At 39.6% G+C, this 17,614-nt stretch overlaps 1 long non-coding RNA gene across 5 annotated transcripts in view; it reads right to left on the bottom strand.

The window, feature by feature from the left end:
- LOC117405669 (uncharacterized) overlaps positions 1 to 17,614 on the bottom strand; it is a 69,022-nt gene that overhangs the window by 15,906 nt on the left and 35,502 nt on the right. For all 5 annotated transcript variants that reach the window (XR_009329567.1, XR_009329564.1, XR_009329566.1 and 2 more), the window contains one exon: positions 16,628 to 16,697. This is a non-coding gene — a long non-coding RNA (uncharacterized LOC117405669). The remainder of the gene's footprint in view (positions 1 to 16,627; positions 16,698 to 17,614) is intronic.

The following is a 17,614-nucleotide window of genomic DNA, read 5'->3' as shown; positions in this document are numbered from 1 at the left end:
CAATCACAAGCAACCCATGCAAATGCGACTCCGTGTCTGCTCTGGGAGTTTTCTTCTCCTAAACTCTGTGCGGCGTGTACCGGGGGTGTAGATCTCAGTCACAGAGACACTTGGGTTATTACAAACAAACCAGGACCCTCACATAGAATTCCATTCCTAAATATCCCACATCAGTGACCAGGGTCAAGTGCATAGTCCCCCGGACTGGGGATCTGGAGGCCCTAGGGGATCTCACACTAACTTAAATCAATAGTAGCTCTAGACTAGTGAGCATAATCAATCACGTATATCCCTGCTGTCATACAGAAGCTCTGCCTGACTCAGTCTCTCCAGTGCTTAACTCTTTACAGGGCAGAGGCTAGCCAAGGCTCCTGGCTGCTTCTCTCTGGAGCACGCACTGACACCAGCCAGCCACAGCCGCACAGCGCCGCCACTTACTAATTGATGCTTCCTTCCAGCACTTTCTTCTCCTGCTGTACTCTGCCTGCCTCTGCTTTTACTTTGCCTCCGCCAGGCTCTGCTGCACTTTAATCGGGCTTGTTTCAAGGCAACTTGCAGAACTACAGCCTACACTGACAAATGCTTGCAGCAGTTACTGATGCAATAACGGCACAGCCTTGAAAATAGGATCCAACCATACACAATGCTATATGCTCCTTATACAATGCAGTCTTGTAAAATGCAATCATTCTTAATATAAGAAGCACATTGAACAGGCTTTTCACAGTCAGTTCAGAGCTCAATACGCTCATTAATCTCTCATTACGATGGCTGAGATGACACTCATTGACAGTCACTGGTGTTGTAAACATTGTGGGCTGGATTCTAGATTCTGTAAGCTATTTACTCCAAAATGGCATTAGCACAATAAAACTAACAAACCAGAAGAAGACTACTTACTAAATGATGTTTTAGAATTGTAAATGGCACTTTTTCTTTACAGAAACCAATGGCTGTTCTCCGTTCCAGCTGGCTAGCCAATCATGAACCTTGGGCTCTTACTTTTAACAAGCGATTCTGAGATCAAAACCCAACTGCATTATTGGGGAAATTCTCACCCCAACCTGTCTGACAGCATGAGAGTAGCAACGCATTTCCGTATATTAACAAACCCACTGCAACATTAGGTTCATTTCCTTTATCACTTACCATCCGGTACTTCTGGAAATGATTTGGTCTCTATTCATTTTTTTGCTGTCCAGTGAAACAACAGCAATGTCAGGCCTCAACAGCAATGCATCAGAAGGACACCTGCTTCTGCAAACTGTTCCGAGTTTCTGCAAGGACTCTCCAGTGAGAGAGTGTTTGTTCAGTGCAAGGCACAGCAGTGAGGCTCTAAAGAGAAGTCAGGGAGATGGTTCTCTCAGACAGCCGATACTTCAGCTTGAAGACGGGCGTGCCCTGGCACAGTCCTACTAGTCTGCAGTGTAAACAGAACTGGCACCGTGTTTACAATGGCTCGCCACATCCTCCTTGAACTCCTGACACGGATCACAAATCCCATGCTTGGCGAAGCGCACACGTGTTCTTCACTGAGTTCTATTAAAGAGACACGACTTCGAAATGCACTAGCAGGACACCACCCTTCTATTACATGCTGATAAAAGACCATCGATAGACTTACAGAACCAGGAGGCTAACCAAGGCTTCAACATCCTTAGAGTGAACACCTTGTCATGAAAATGTGTCAATTTGGTGCTTTTTTCACTTGAATTCAGATTTTTCAAGTATGATGCAACAGAGAAAAACAAAAATCATTTCCTGTGCTAAAGGTCACATGGTCTGACTGCACAGGAAGTGAATAAGCAGCTGGAAGTGGCAGACATTTATAATTATATAGTGTTGTATTTGAAATACTGGGTTGCAAGTTCTAAGTACAGGTAAGAAAATAGATGCTAACTGAGGCTTTGGTTCATAAACGCACAGCACAGTTATTCTAAAAGATTTACACATTAAGTACAGTGTAACGATGCATAACATTGTAATTACACATGCATTTACTCAATAACTGCTATGTAAATACACAGTAATTATAGACACTTAATGTAAAGTGTTACCCACTGAATATATTTAAGCAATGCAAAACACCCACCTTCACTTCGATAAAGGTGCAGGGAACAGGATAGGGAGATGGTTAAGAGGTGTGTGAGGTCTTACCAAAGACAACAAGATCATCTTTTAAATAATTCAACATATTTAATGTTTCTTTTTGTAAACTTTTTTTTTCTCCAACAGAGAAAACAAACCTAGCTGCTCCTTCCCTTTAAGTGTCTAAATGCAGTGGTGCTATTTAACTATCAGTGACATTGTCTATTCCAGTCGCACTTCAGATGACCTGGCATGCATAGCCATGTAATTACACTGCAATCACCGGGTAATTACCAATGGATCCTGCTTTTACACGCTTACTGCTTTGTAATTACATGGACATGGCCTTGTGAAGCACATTGTGTTACCTAATGTAAATAAACCACGGCACATATTATTACAGTAGTGGCCATGTAAGACCAGCAAACACGGGTAGTTACACATCGTTATTATCATGTTATTACATTGTTATCTATACACCCCATAATCAAAAGGATTATGGACACACTTCAGGCTACCAGGAGCCTTGCAAGTACAGGGTTAACAACAGCATCACAATATGAATATCTGTAACACAGTGACAAGCTCGATGAGAACCTGGGCTGCCAGATTCACGCTCCTCTTCTCGCCCTTTCAATCCATCCCATTGATCTCTCTGAAGGGTCAAAGGGTGCAGCTTGATCGATCTCCGAATCTCCCTGCCGCAGCGAGCCGCGTGCCAATTCCACAGCAATCAATGACACCTCTGCCTGCGCTCTGTATATCAGGGTTATTTATTGGGCACAAAACGGATCACTTTATTGCATAATTACCCACAGCAAAGTCTGAATACAATTTCCATTAAAGCCAGGACAAGACTGATGCCCCAGAGGCTTTGCGCTAATGTAATACTTTTCATTTACTTTCCCCCCTCCCTATTGCTTGTCATTATAAACTAGCCCTTCTCGTTTTCTCCTGGTCCTGAATCCTAGCTGTTGGAAACGATGGAGATAAAGCCCCCTAGCCTGTCCTGCACATATTTGATTCTAATAACAATTCCAAATGAAAGCATCTAGTCATCTGATAATCGGTGCCTATCTCGGATAAAGACCTGCTCTTATTGTAAATATGGTAAATATGTCACAATGGGTTTTTTAAAGAAATTACAAATATGATTGTAGTAAAACACATTAGCAGGTTTCAATGAGGGAAGTACTTTTCTATTTTTCTATTCAGGGATACCAGGATATTTAGTGAGCAAGTAGTCTGAGTGAAGTTATCTGGCAACAAACTCCCCGTCCCCAGGTGTGCTGCTTTCCTAGAAAAAGGAGAACATTTCTGGGCACCATTCTACTTGTCTGGCTCATTACAATATTTAGCATATTGTTTTAAAGAGGAGACGATTCTCTATTCAGAGACACCAGGGTATTTAGTAAGTAAGGTGCCTGAGTAAGGAAACATGGGCAATGCAATCCCCAGCCCTAGTCTTGCTGTAAATCATTTGCTGTTTCCATCATTTATACCAGTACTGTACATATGAAAGCAATCAGTCATCTGTTAATCATGGTCTATCTACTATAAAGACCTGCTCTTATTGTAAATATAGTGACATTATTTTCCTATGTAACAATGGATTTTTTAAGACATTATAAATCCGATCTTTCTTTTTTAATTCTCAAGTTTCAATGAGGTTCAGCATTTTTACTGTATATTTGCAGAATCAGATACATATCACTCTCCTCCTTGGTACCATAATTAATTAACTGGAAAAAAGGGTTTCGAAACTCTGAGCAAGTCCAGGACTGCAACATTTAAAAACTGTAAGAGAATTCTGTACAAGAGGAATAAAAGCAGCCAAGCATGTGTTATTCTGTGACTTGAATGGCTCTCTTTTTTTTCTTCCCTGACTTGCATTACAAAGGCTGTGTAGAAAACAGCAACATAAACACTTTGAGTCCCACTCACTCACAGGGCTGCTGCACTGCTAAACAAAGAGTCTTCTTACCCCCCATCTAATCTGCTCATTTATTTTTTCAACCATCACATAAATCGAAACACAGCTGTTCCCAATGACTTGCAGCCCCAGTTCCTTGCCAGCTGGATTGAGTTTTGCTGAAGCAGCAAGATTTTTAACATTGTTCATTTCAGTACATCTGGAGAAGCCATTCGGGTTCAGAGGTGAAAGAAAAGCTCTTTGAATAAACTCCAACAACGGTGCAGTATGGCTGCCTCTTCCCAGAGATCTCTGTACCGTTAATGTTGCTAAAACTGAGTCCAATAAATTGGGCTCTACATTCTGAGTGAATCTGTAACAGCCCTCAACGATGTCCACCTCCTCACAGAGTGAGCTGAATTGATGTGATGGGCGGAACCAGCATCAATAATCACAGCTTCCTTAACGACAGATGATCCATTCGCCCTTCACGTATTCTTAAACAGTTTTTCAGTGTGAAAGCACCAGGTTAAAAACATTCTGCAATGCCCTTTAGCGTTTTGTTCAGACAGTTCCCCCTTGCATGTAAAATCTAGCAGTAGAAAATTATCAAGTGTCTAGTTTTTCATCATCGCTAATGGTTTGTTGAACCCAAAACACGCTTGGTCAATTGATTGATTACACTATGATGTGCCGGTCGTCCATTGCTGACCAGGAGGCCAGACAGTACCAGCACCAGGCAGCATGGGTCTGGAGTAGCTGGGCCAGGTTGATAACAGTGGCACAGCCATCCATTAATGGACCATAAAACAAGATTTCTGGACCTGGCACGGCAGCAGCAGAGCCGTTAGCACAGACCCTCTGGAAACAATTCCCCACCTCCCAGCAGAACAGTGTGCTTTAATTACCATTAGGAGGAACAGACAGTCACGCTCATGCTGGGAGACACCGCTCGCGGCTCCCACTGACGGTCAGGATTAAATAGATCCTTTTATTCAAGCCGTCACTGCGGCCCAAACCTAAGAAAAAGTCCCGATGACTCAAAGCCAATGCAGTTCAATTACTCGTGCCTCCTGGTTCCTGAGAATTTGAGCCCGTGCTCTTGGCTAAAATTCGCTCAGTTAAAAACGGGACCTAGCGTACTGCACAGGACTAGTGGCAGCTACCCAAGACCACATTCAACCTTCACCCCCTCCCAGCGGCCCTCGGAAAGCTGCATTTCTTTATCGCTTCCATTCTGTCATGTGACCACACAGACAAAGCTCTTCACTTTAAATGAACTGCAAGTGTGCCCTATTAAAGTCATCAATTTAATTACACCATCACTAATTAAAAAAGTTAAAAAAGCGCCTGCGCTACAGCTCAAGGCTACTGCACGGTCACAGCCTTACAGGCTGGCGCTGAGAGAAGACTGCTGTGTTTTGTTTCATGTAGTACTGAAGACTCGTATCAACCCGGGAGCTGAAGCTACGGGGCCAGCACTAACCCCGGGAGGATCTACCCCAGCACACGACCAGAACCCAGGACAGCGTCCGCTCCGAGGGATTAACTACACTAAACCCTTCCACTGCAAGACAGTGCTCGTGAAGGCATTGCCCAGCAAAGACTGTGTGAAGAGGCAGGAGCCAGCACTAACCCCAGGAGGATCTACCCCAGCACACGCTCACAACCCAGGAGAGCGTCCACTCCGAGGGATTAACTACACAAAACCCTTCCACTGCAAGACGGTGCTCGTGAAGGCATTGCCCAGCAAAGACTGTGTGAAGAGGCAGGAGCCAGCACTAACCCCAGGAGCATCTACCCCAGCACACGACCACAACCCAGGACAGCGTCCGCTCCGAGGGATTAACTACACGAAACCCTTCCACTGCAAGATGGTACTGGTGAAGGCATTGCCCAGCCAAGGCTGTGTGAGAGGCAGGAGTCGTCGTGAGGCTGGGAGCCCAGAAGTAGTTTAGATTCCAAACAGTGCATAGAGATAGTTTACATAGAGTAGCAGGTTCTTGGAGAGGGACGTTTCTTTTAGTGGGACTAGCGCCCGCCTTGTGTGGCAAGCTTTTATTTTTATTTTCTTTATTAAATGTGACACTAGGGCTACCATTGCTGGTATCCTAGTGTCAGCACTTGTGTTGATTAAATCTGTGCGGTGTGTCAACACCTAATGCTCTGTGTGTGCCTCAGTACTATCCAGTGACGACCCATGTGTGCAACAAACCCCCTGGTTACAAACCCCAAAACCGCACCTCCGGGCTGCCTGATTTGACACCCATGTGTGACTCATAGAGCAGTCATGGTAGACATGATGAGCGAGATACTGTCCTGGTTTTATATACCATCCTGATGAAACAGAGCCCCATGTTTGAGGCTGCTTTGTACTCTGTTTCTGTGTTTATTGGGCAGGCCCTTGGCTCACTCGTGCTACTTCAACACATTACCAGAACGCCAGGCTTGCCTGAGGCATTTCCAGCGCTCTGAGGGGGGTTCCGTTTTATTAATACATTATTAAAGAACACTTCTTTTTCTAGATAATAAAGCATTTGATAATTATTTCATCAACACAATTAGCAAAAACAGTGCCAGGAAATCAAGTTTGTTTTGTTAATTATCCATCACCCCAAAAAGCAGTTTTTTTTTTTGTTTGTTTTTTTAAGTCTATCGTTGGAAGCTCATAGTCACACTCACTGCACTGAATTCCATCAAATATGCTTGATCAGTTTTACTGTTTCAGGGCTGACACAGTGCTGTGTTGCTACTTTGAATGTAACAAAAAAACAATTAGAACTCATTGAAACTGTAAACGGCCTGACCTGTCTAGTCAAAAAACTTTATTCTGACAGCCAGCACAATCACTCCTGGACTAAAGACATCTGTGCCAGACTATAATGTGCTTTCATATCATTGCGCTTAGCTGTCTGATGGTGGAGTCATAAACTTGCCTTTTCAAACATATGATCATATACAAGAAAACAAACCAAAACATATACCATGATTATTATTATTATTATTATTCACATAGCATACTATATTTTCTTAATGAAACAAAGCCAACCAAAAGCAATAGTTATAGCAATACTCAGCAGAGCTTGTATGAGATACAGACATACACGTATATATATATATATAGATATAGACAGAGATAGATAGACTGAAAAACATAGATAGATAGATAGATATTTCAAATGAGCATTATTGTATTACATTGTTTGCAATGTATAGCAACAATACAACCATAGATCTGCTCTTTTCTCCACCCCCAGGTCACTGGATTCTGAGCAAAGCTGCGAGGGGTCTAGGAGAAGAAAGCAACACAAAGTAAAAGAATATGATAGAGATTAGAATGCACAGCATTGATTATGATAGAGATTAGAATGCACAGCATTATGATAGAGATTACAATGCACAGCATTGATTATGATAGAGATTAGAATGCACAGCATTGATTATGATAGAGATTAGAATGCACAGCACTGATTATGATAGAGATTAGAATGCACAGCATTGATTATGATAGAGATTAGAATGCACAGCATTGATTATGATAGAGATTACAATGCACAGCATTGATTATGATAGAGATTAGAATGCACAGCATTGATTATGATAGAGATTAGAATGCACAGCATTGATTATGATAGAGATTAGAATGCACAGCATTGATTATGATAGAGATTAGAATGCACAGCATTGATTATGATAGAGATTAGAATGCACAGCATTGATTATGATAGAGATTACAATGCACAGCATTGATTATGATAGAGATTAGAATGCACAGCATTGATTATGATAGAGATTAGAATGCACAGCATTGATTATGATAGAGATTAGAATGCACAGCATTGATTATGATAGAGATTAGAATGCACAGCATTGATTATGATAGAGATTAGAATGCACAGCATTATGATAGAGATTAGAATGCACAGCATTGATTATGATAGAGATTAGAATGCACAGCATTGATTATGATAGAGATTAGAATGCACAGCATTGATTATGATAGAGATTAGAATGCACAGCATTGATTATGATAGAGATTAGAATGCACAGCATTGATTATGATAGAGATTAGAATGCACAGCATTGATTATGATAGAGATTAGAATGCACAGCATTGATTATGATAGAGATTAGAATGCACAACATTGATGGTGGAGGAGTGAAGGTGTTTGCCACAGGAAAGTGGGCTTTGAGACTTCTGTGCTTCTGAACAGCCAGAGTTGTGCAGTGCGTAGGAAGCGTGTTATTTCCAGACATCCAGAGAGCGAGAGAGATGCGATCCTTCCTCGATGGCTTGAGTGTACTCCAAGGAAAGCTAGAAGGTTGTACAGTTAACTCCCACGGTGTAATTCTAAACCATACAACCTACTACCTCAACCTGGATGCACACAGATCCCGGTGTGGACACATCTCTTCATATCTTCAACTTAGCACAGCCAGGGCAGTGATTCCACCCCATTGCAACTCTGAACATCGGAGCTGTGAACAATATTCACATGTACAAAGACAATACATAGATTATATATATATATATATACACACACACACGCACACACTGCTTCAAATGCAGCAACAAAACAGCATGCAAATCGCCCCAATGCACACATGAAATGTGTAATCTAGAAGGATCATGCTTGATTTTCAGTGGCTTCAATAGGTATTGTATTGACAGTTGATGAACACCTTATTGATGAGCTTTTACATGTTAATAAACAGTCACTGGATATAAGGGGAATGTGAGTGCACTCAACCAACAACTACTCCATCATTATAAGGCAAAACTACAGGAGAAGCAGCAGACAAGCGGTCCGGCACGCTGTAACCTAAGCATATGAGAATGAAGAGTTTTCAGCAGGACTCCAGGACTGAAGGATCAGTGCTTTGCCACTGTCACGTACTTGTTGGTACCTGCTTCATTTTACTCCTGAGTTTGTTTTTTTAATGTGAGAACTTTTACTTTTTTTTTTGCTGGTAATTCAAAACAAAAAATATCCGAATATTTCCTTAGAATGTACAGACATTCAAACATGAAAATAAAAAACAAAACCATGTTCATCCAAGCAGTATTTTATACATAGAACGGCCTCATTAAGGACTTGCAACATCAAGTGATGCTAACTGATGTGTCAGTCAGATTATATAAGGAACGCCTATAAAGACGCGGTGTCTGTCTAACTATACCAACCCTTTATAAACTTCGGACATGCTTTGTTGTCGCAGGGATCACTCTGCATACTTTGCAGGCGCTGGTACTTCAGTGTCTCTCCAGAATCTAGATGAAGGTATAATGAACTTTTCCTTTATTTGGTATGCAGTATCTTCTGGCACGCCTGAAGAATGATAGAACAACGAGCGCTTTGTTAAAATCTACTTCACTTCCCCCCTCCCTCCCTTATATCACGAGTCTTTATTCAATGGAAATTACCACAAACACACTTGATGAATATGATACATTTTGCTTCATTTCAGCTGAGCGTTTCAAAGTTAAATTAAACAAAATTGACGAGAAATAATTGCACAACATGAATATCCATGTTTTGTACAGTTAAAGAATTATAGCTTAAAAAACGTTTTGTTTTTTTTTCCCAGAGAAAAGGGCAATGCAGTAATTCACTTGTTAAGTTTCCAAAAATGTTATTAAGATTTAAAATGTATAATATTTGACTTGTTTTCTGACAGCTCTCTCTCTCTCTCTTTTCTTTTGGGAGCACAGTGCATTAAGCAGACAAGAAAGTAAGACGTGCAAGTAAGATTTTAGTGTTAAAAATGTAGGAAACAAGTGAATCAAAAATACCATCATGGATATATTAGTCTATGATAAAAATACCATCATGGATATATTAGTCTATGGTAAAAATACCATCATGGATATATTAGTCTATGGAACCACACAGACTAATATAAAACATCTTAAAAAAAAGTACAAAAAGAAGGTTGTCCTTCTCCAGGACTGAGTGTTTGCTTTTATTTTCTATATATTCTAAATATAACTCCCTTCAACAACAAAGTACAGAGGGAGACTATGTTGTGTTTATTTATTGAAGTCTAATTTAAAACATGATTTTGTTTTCAAACGGCTAGTGCCAATAAAAAAAAGAAAAAAAAAAGAAAAAAAACATCTTCTTCCACTGCTGCCAAACAAGGGCTAATGAAATGTCTAGCATGTTGCAAAGTGCATGAAGGCAACCAAAACATGCATTTAAATGATGCTATCAGATGCCAGGACAGGCACTGTGCACACGGCTGCTGCCATGAAGAGTCTTTATCATCGCCGTGTAGTTTCAAGATGGCTGCCAGGTCAGTGCAGCATGTTGACTCACTGTCCTCAAAGCCCTTTTGAGAGGCTCCTTGGAGCGAATGGGTTAAAGGAGAACAGTTGTACGATTTCCCCTGAACAAACGCACATTGCACATCCAGCTGTAGCAGACACGATTGGGACAGCTGCAGGGAACCCGTAATCTTAACAAGGACAAGGGAAGCACAAGTGTGTCTGCATTGTAAAGCAGCCTCCATACCTCACACCAGTGAGTCGGAATGCAGCCTTGTGGAATCATGTTTGAATCTTTAGATGCATTTCCTTGCCTTTTCTTTTTTTATAGACATAGTTCTTTCTAGTTCACCTTCATGCTGTAACCAATATTCTTGTAAATATTGTATTTTATTTTAGGCAGGAATAGCTTAACACGTGCAGAGGAGTCCCAGATACAGTGAGTCACATGTATGAGTTCCAGATACAGTGAGTAACGTGTATCCTCCCAACACAGATACAAGGCAGAAAGGGTCTGGCCCTTTGAGTTAGGAAGCATTGAAGATCAACAGGCTCCCAGGAATTTTAAAACTGAAATGTAGGAATGGAATTTATAGCGTTTGTTGGGCCATTATATTTGATTGGGTAAAAAGTGACATTAAATAAAGAATACAAAAAAGTATGTGTTACAAAGAAAAGAGAACATTGCAAGAACAATCCATATATAACAACTATATATATATATATATATATATAAATAAAGTAAACTTCTTAATATAAATATGCCCCCCCCACCCCCAACAAAACAAAACAAACAGACTCAACATTATACAATCATTTCCAAAAACACAAATACATACATTAAGGATTCACAGAAACCATGTTTCAAACAGAAATGACACAATAAAAAGTAACGAGGTTATTAACAATGAAATGCTTTGGCTTGATTACCACGTTGACACAGACCCATTGAAGCGAGCTTGTGAGGTCCAGATCACCACAAGATCGGATCTACGGGTTTATGGCAAGTGGCATGCAATGAAAGAAGAGTCAGGAGCTCACACAGACCGAAGGATAATGTCATGACAGTAACAGGGACTGCTAAATTTTCAGAAATGTTATTAAGATTCAGAATGTATAACGTTTCACTTGCTTTCTGTCAGTTCCCTCTCTTTTCTTTCGGGAGCACAGTGCATTAAGTAGACAAATAAGTAGCCAAGTTACTCTAAGTAAGACTCTTGTGTAAATAAAAAAGCAGCAAATAAGTAAACAGTACCACAAACTACCCGTGTGGATTACAGTACAGCAAACTACCCGTGTGGATTACAGTACAGCAAACTACCCGTGTGGATTACAGTACAGCAAACTACCTGTGTGGATTACAGTACCAAAAACTACCCGTGTGGATTACAGTACCACAAACTACCCGTGTGGATTACAGTACAGCAAACTACCCGTGTGGATTACAGTACCACAAACTACCCGTGTGGATTACAGTACAGCAAACTACCCGTGTGGATTACAGTACCAAAAAATACCCGTGTGGATTACAGTACAGCAAACTACCCGTGTGGATTACAGTACCACAAACTACCCGTGTGGATTACAGTACAGCAAACTACCCGTGTGGATTACAGTACCAAAAACTACCTGTGTGGATTACAGTACAGCAAACTACCCGTGTGGATTACAGTACAGCAAACTACCCGTGTGGATTACAGTACCAAAAACTACCCGTGTGGATTACAGTACCACAAACTACCCGTGTGGATTACAGTACCACAAACTACCCGTGTGGATTACAGTACAGCAAACTACCCGTGTGGATTACAGTACCACAAACTACCCGTGTGGATTACAGTACAGCAAACTACCCGTGTGGATTACAGTACCAAAAACTACCCGTGTGGATTACAGTACAGCAAACTACCCGTGTGGATTACAGTACCACAAACTACCCGTGTGGATTACAGTACAGCAAACTACCCGTGTGGATTACAGTACCAAAAACTACCTGTGTGGATTACAGTACAGCAAACTACCCGTGTGGATTACAGTACAGCAAACTACCCGTGTGGATTACAGTACCAAAAACTACCCGTGTGGATTACAGTACCACAAACTACCCGTGTGGATTACAGTACCACAAACTACCCGTGTGGATTACAGTACCAAAAACTACCCGTGTGGATTACAGTACCACAAACTACCCGTGTGGATTACAGTACCACAAACTACCCGTGTGGATTACAGTACAACAAACTACCCGTGTGGATTACAGTACAGCAAACTACCCGTGTGGATTACAGTACAGCAAACTACCCGTGTGGATTACAGTACCACAAACTACCCGTGTGGATTACAGTACCAAAAACTACCCGTGTGGATTACAGTACCATAAACGACCTGTGTGGATTACAGTACCACAAACTACCCGTGTGGATTACAGTACCAAAAACTACCCGTGTGGATTACAGTACCAAAAACTACCTGTGTGGATTACAGTACCACAAACTACCTGTGTGGATTACAGTACAACAAACTACCCGTGTGGATTACAGTACCAAAAACTACCGTGTGGATTATAGTACAACAAACTACCCGTGTGGATTACAGTACCACAAACTACCTGTGTGGATTACAGTACCACAAACTACCCGTGTGGATTAAAGTACCACAAACTACCCGTGTGGATTACAGTACCATAAACTACCTGTGTGGATTACAGTACAGCAAACTACCCGTGTGGATTACAGTACAGCAAACTACCCGTGTGGATTACAGTACCACAAACTACCTGTGTGGATTACAGTACAGCAAACTACCTGTGTGGATTACAGTACAGCAAACTACCCGTGTGGATTACAGTACAGCAAACTACCCGTGTGGATTACAGTACCACAAACTACCCGTGTGGATTACAGTACCACACAGACTAATATCAAACCCCATGAAAGAAAAGAACAGCAGCACAGAAGCACAGAAGAAGTTTTAAATGAGGCATGTCATCATGTAACACGGCACAGCTTATTCATTTTACAAACATATGAAAATCTGAAGTGAAAAACCTGGGGGTTATTTCTGATTCTGCATTTTCCTTTGAACCACATATAAAATACATTACTAGGAGTGTGCTTCTATCATTTAAGAAACATTGCGAAAGTTAGATTATTCTTGTCCTTGGATGATGCAAATAAATTAGTACATGCTTTTATTTTTTCTAGGTTATACTGTAACGCTTTATTCTCTGGACTTACAAGTCATGCTATATCACACCTACAGCAAGTGCAAAATGCTGCTGCTAGAATGCTAACTAGAACAAAAAAAGGGCTCACATTACGCCTGTGTTGGCATCATTGCATTGGCTTCCTGTGCATTACAGAATTTATTTTAAAATTCTATTACTAGTTTTTAAAGCACTAAATGGACTATCTCCACAATATCTAAATTACATGCTAATTCCACATCTGCAAATGCTGGCCTTTTATGTATTCCGAGGGTGAATGGTAAAAGGATGGGAGAGGCTGCTTTCTGTTTTAAAGCCAGCTTCTGATAGACTTTTGAGTTATTATTTTGTCGTTTCACGATTACATGATGTTAAATTATGTTCATATTTTTTTATTTGTATGTCATCTACACATCCTGTCTATAGTAAAAGAGCAATTCCTAAAGGACTGGGTATAAGGATAAAAATAATCTGCTCTGATGAAAATGACAACCAAAAACAGAGAAAGAAATTCAAAATAAAACTTAAGAAAAGAGGACGTAAAAAACAAATTATTGAAAGAGAATTGAGAAAAGTTGACAAACTCAATAGGAATGAACTACTTGATTATGAGAAAAGAGAAGAGAGGGTTAAGAGAGTACCATTAATAATGACATACTCTAAATTATTAACCAGCATTTCAAAAATAGTGTGGAAGCATTTACGTATACTTCATAATTCAGAAAAAATGAAAAACGGATGCAAATTAGGCTGACATTTTAGTCCACAGTAAACACAAGGGGATCACAGATTCATTGAGAGACAGTGAAACCTGTAAAAGCACATGTAAAGTGTGCAAGCATAAGATAAAAGAAAAAAAAAAAAAACAATCAGTCTTAAAAAATCCGTCGTGCAAGGATAGCAACCTTGTATACGGTATATTTTGCATAAAATGTAATAAAATAAAACATGTACACCATTATATATGAGAATACAGAACCCACCAATCAAATATAAGAAATAAAAAAAGTAAACGAAGCAATAGTGTAGCACTTCACAAGGAACAGACACACCACGGAGGAGGACCTCAAGTGTGTGGGTTCAGAAAACATGAAAATAAGGGTTAAATAGAAAGGAACAGTAGATCGTTACATCGTTAGCTATATAGTGAATGACATCACAAAGACATTGAATTCAAAGAGAAATACATTTGGCATCAAAAGCCTACAAATACCTCGACTGTTTGTTTTCAAACACACTTTCCCTTGACAAAGGCATGTTAAACACACTGAAACACTGGCAAGTTGGCTCTTTGAGCTCAAACTATATATATATTAGGGGTGGCATCGATATGAAAATTGTATATCGATATCGTGCACGTATTTTGATATCGATAATATCGAAGTCTTCCAAAACACAGAAAAATATAAGAACACTTTGCAATAAGAAACATATAGACGTTAACAGATATTTACATAAGAAAAGCAATAACTTACTTGAACTTAGCTTTTATTCTCAATATCCATGGAGAAAAACAAGGTCTTGTTACATTGTTTTAATATTCCATGCCATCATCAGCCACCTCAAAACCGAAATATATACCTCACTGCGCAGGCTAGCCAATCCAGAGGTGATTGAATCTTCCCTGCGTGTAAATGTACGACACATCTAAAAGTATTAAGTACGGTGTCATGCTGAATGGTGCATTATTTTGAGATGTGTTTTGATGTTTTAAAAGTACATCTCATTTATAATGCTGAAAGTTCACATTTTAAAAATACATTAATAACAGTGTAACTAATCGCATGGAAAAAATGCACCACACTGACGCATGTGCATCTCTCACAATAATCCCAACAGTGCTTAACGCAGCATGCAATAGAGTTTGGTACCTTGCAAGCACGTTCTGAATGGAAGAAAAAATGATATATTCATATATCAAATTATTTAGGCCGATGTTCCTGTTTATTAAGTTTTTTGTGTTAAGTTTATTTTTAGGTGTGTATCCCTTTAAAAAAGACGGTCCTGTTTCTTAATTAGTTGATGCACGCACTTTTTGAAAACAGGATACAGTTTGGCTGGTGAGAGGAAACAGGTAAAGAAACGGGAGTAGAGCATAGGAGAGAGGGTACACAGGTTGTGGATTTGTTGTTTTTCTTGATCTGTAGCTAATGAATGTTTGAAATAAATTTATTAAATCGGGTTCTTAGAAAAAGAAGAACGCTAATCAATGGAATAAAATGGTTACATAATAATTCATGTGTGATGTTTGCCTACCAGACTAACAATGATTGGTATGGGGTTTGTTGTATCTTAATATAAAATAAACTTGATTATACTGCGTTTGTATTTTAGCAGTATTAGCAATAAAAAGTATGTCTCTGCGAGCGTATGTGATTTTTTTTTTTAAATCCCACGATATCGCGATATGGAAATTATAATCGATATCGATATGGTATCAAAATATCGATATTAGTGCCCACCCCTAATATGTATGTATATCTTATAATATATATCTAATAATGATGCCACAATGCTGAAATGGGTACTAAGAAGAAACTAAATCAATCCTGTGTTATGAAATAAGGGGACTGTAGATAGTGATACTTTGACTTCATTTTCACCGTTATTTTCTTAAGACCTCTCTGGCAAAACCTTTCCTTTGCCACCGTCACTCTGATTTCCCCGTTCCAGCCTCTACTGTTTCTTTTTTATACATGTGCTTTTCACCCAGTGTTCTGTTATTCTTACCCTATACCACTGATACACAGTCATCTTGTGCACAATTACAGAAGCAACAGATACAGCAATTTAAATACATGTGCTGAAAAAGTGCTGTAAAACAATAACAGAATAAAACACCTTCTGAATTGAAATCTTAATGTAGATAGAAAACACACTTGTGCAGAAATATTCAAGCCTTTTTCTTTACATATGTGAACACATATATATTTCTCTATATTGCTATACATTATCCTTCACAAAGTGACAATATCATGATGGTTAAAGTGAATGACAGGATTCAGGGCAGGCAATATGATCCACTGATTTGCTGGTTCTGATTCTGAGTGAATGAATGAAGACTTTATTAGACGATCAGATGTTATTTATTTTGTATATATCTATTACACAGTCTAGATAACCCAGGTTATACAGTAAGAACGTTCAGATTTACCTCATCGGGGATGTGAGGGATCAGGGGTATTCTCTCACTTTCTCCAGCACTCTCCTCCTGATTTTCTTCACTGAAACAATACAAGAAATGCACAACTATTGGTTTATTTTTGTAAAGAGAAATGCATCCCATTTGTAAACTGCGGCTCATTTGATTGTGGAAGCCGAAAAAAAGATACAAAAGTACGTTATTCATCAGCGCCTTTCTTTATATCCACGTCATTAGTTAGTTTTTTTTAAAGAAAAAACAATTTATCTATATCTAAATCAATATCTATATCTATATCTATCTATCTATCTATCTATATATAGATATGAAATAAGGAGATATAGGAACGAGGAGTACGATTTGCTGCTAATGTATTGCAGTGATGAAATGTTTCGATATGAGAATTGTTTTAATACATGTAATGAATAGAAGGCATTGTGGTAAATTGCAAATTAAAAATGTCAAATCTTAGGATGCAAGGTTTCCAATTGTAGCTTGATAACTGTTGCTGCTTTCTCTTAACGTCTCCATTGAAGTGCATGTTTACAAGCGGGCAAATTCCACCCCAAAAAGACTGCGCTATCCTTTAAGAAGTTCCCCCAAGATAATCAGTTCCTATTAAAAAAAAAAAAGAGTTTACTGAATCATTTAGAACACCAAGGTCAGGAACACATCTCAAATGAATTCTGCACAGGAAAACGTACAAAACAAAAGCAATTCTTCCATGCTTCTTAAGCACATGAATCCGTACTGTGGCCTGTCGTTCTCAAAGCAGTTTTAAAGCTGCACCTACGTGCTTTAGTACCCAGATCACCCTGTACTTGCCTTAGCCAGCTCCTCTGAACACTTCAGATGGTAAAAGAAAAGCAATCCTGGTGCTCAGCGTTGTTAAACACATGGCACTGCAACGGAAACGTATTGTTTTAGCCTCTGCGGTTTAAAGAAGGGCAAACTAACTTTCTGCAATGAAAAAGTATTCACCGGGTTTTTAACACACAG

Source organism: Acipenser ruthenus, chromosome 9 (assembly GCF_902713425.1).
Source record: "Acipenser ruthenus chromosome 9, fAciRut3.2 maternal haplotype, whole genome shotgun sequence".
Taxonomy (NCBI): domain Eukaryota; kingdom Metazoa; phylum Chordata; class Actinopteri; order Acipenseriformes; family Acipenseridae; genus Acipenser; species Acipenser ruthenus.
This window is presented reverse-complemented; position numbering and strand designations above follow the sequence as displayed.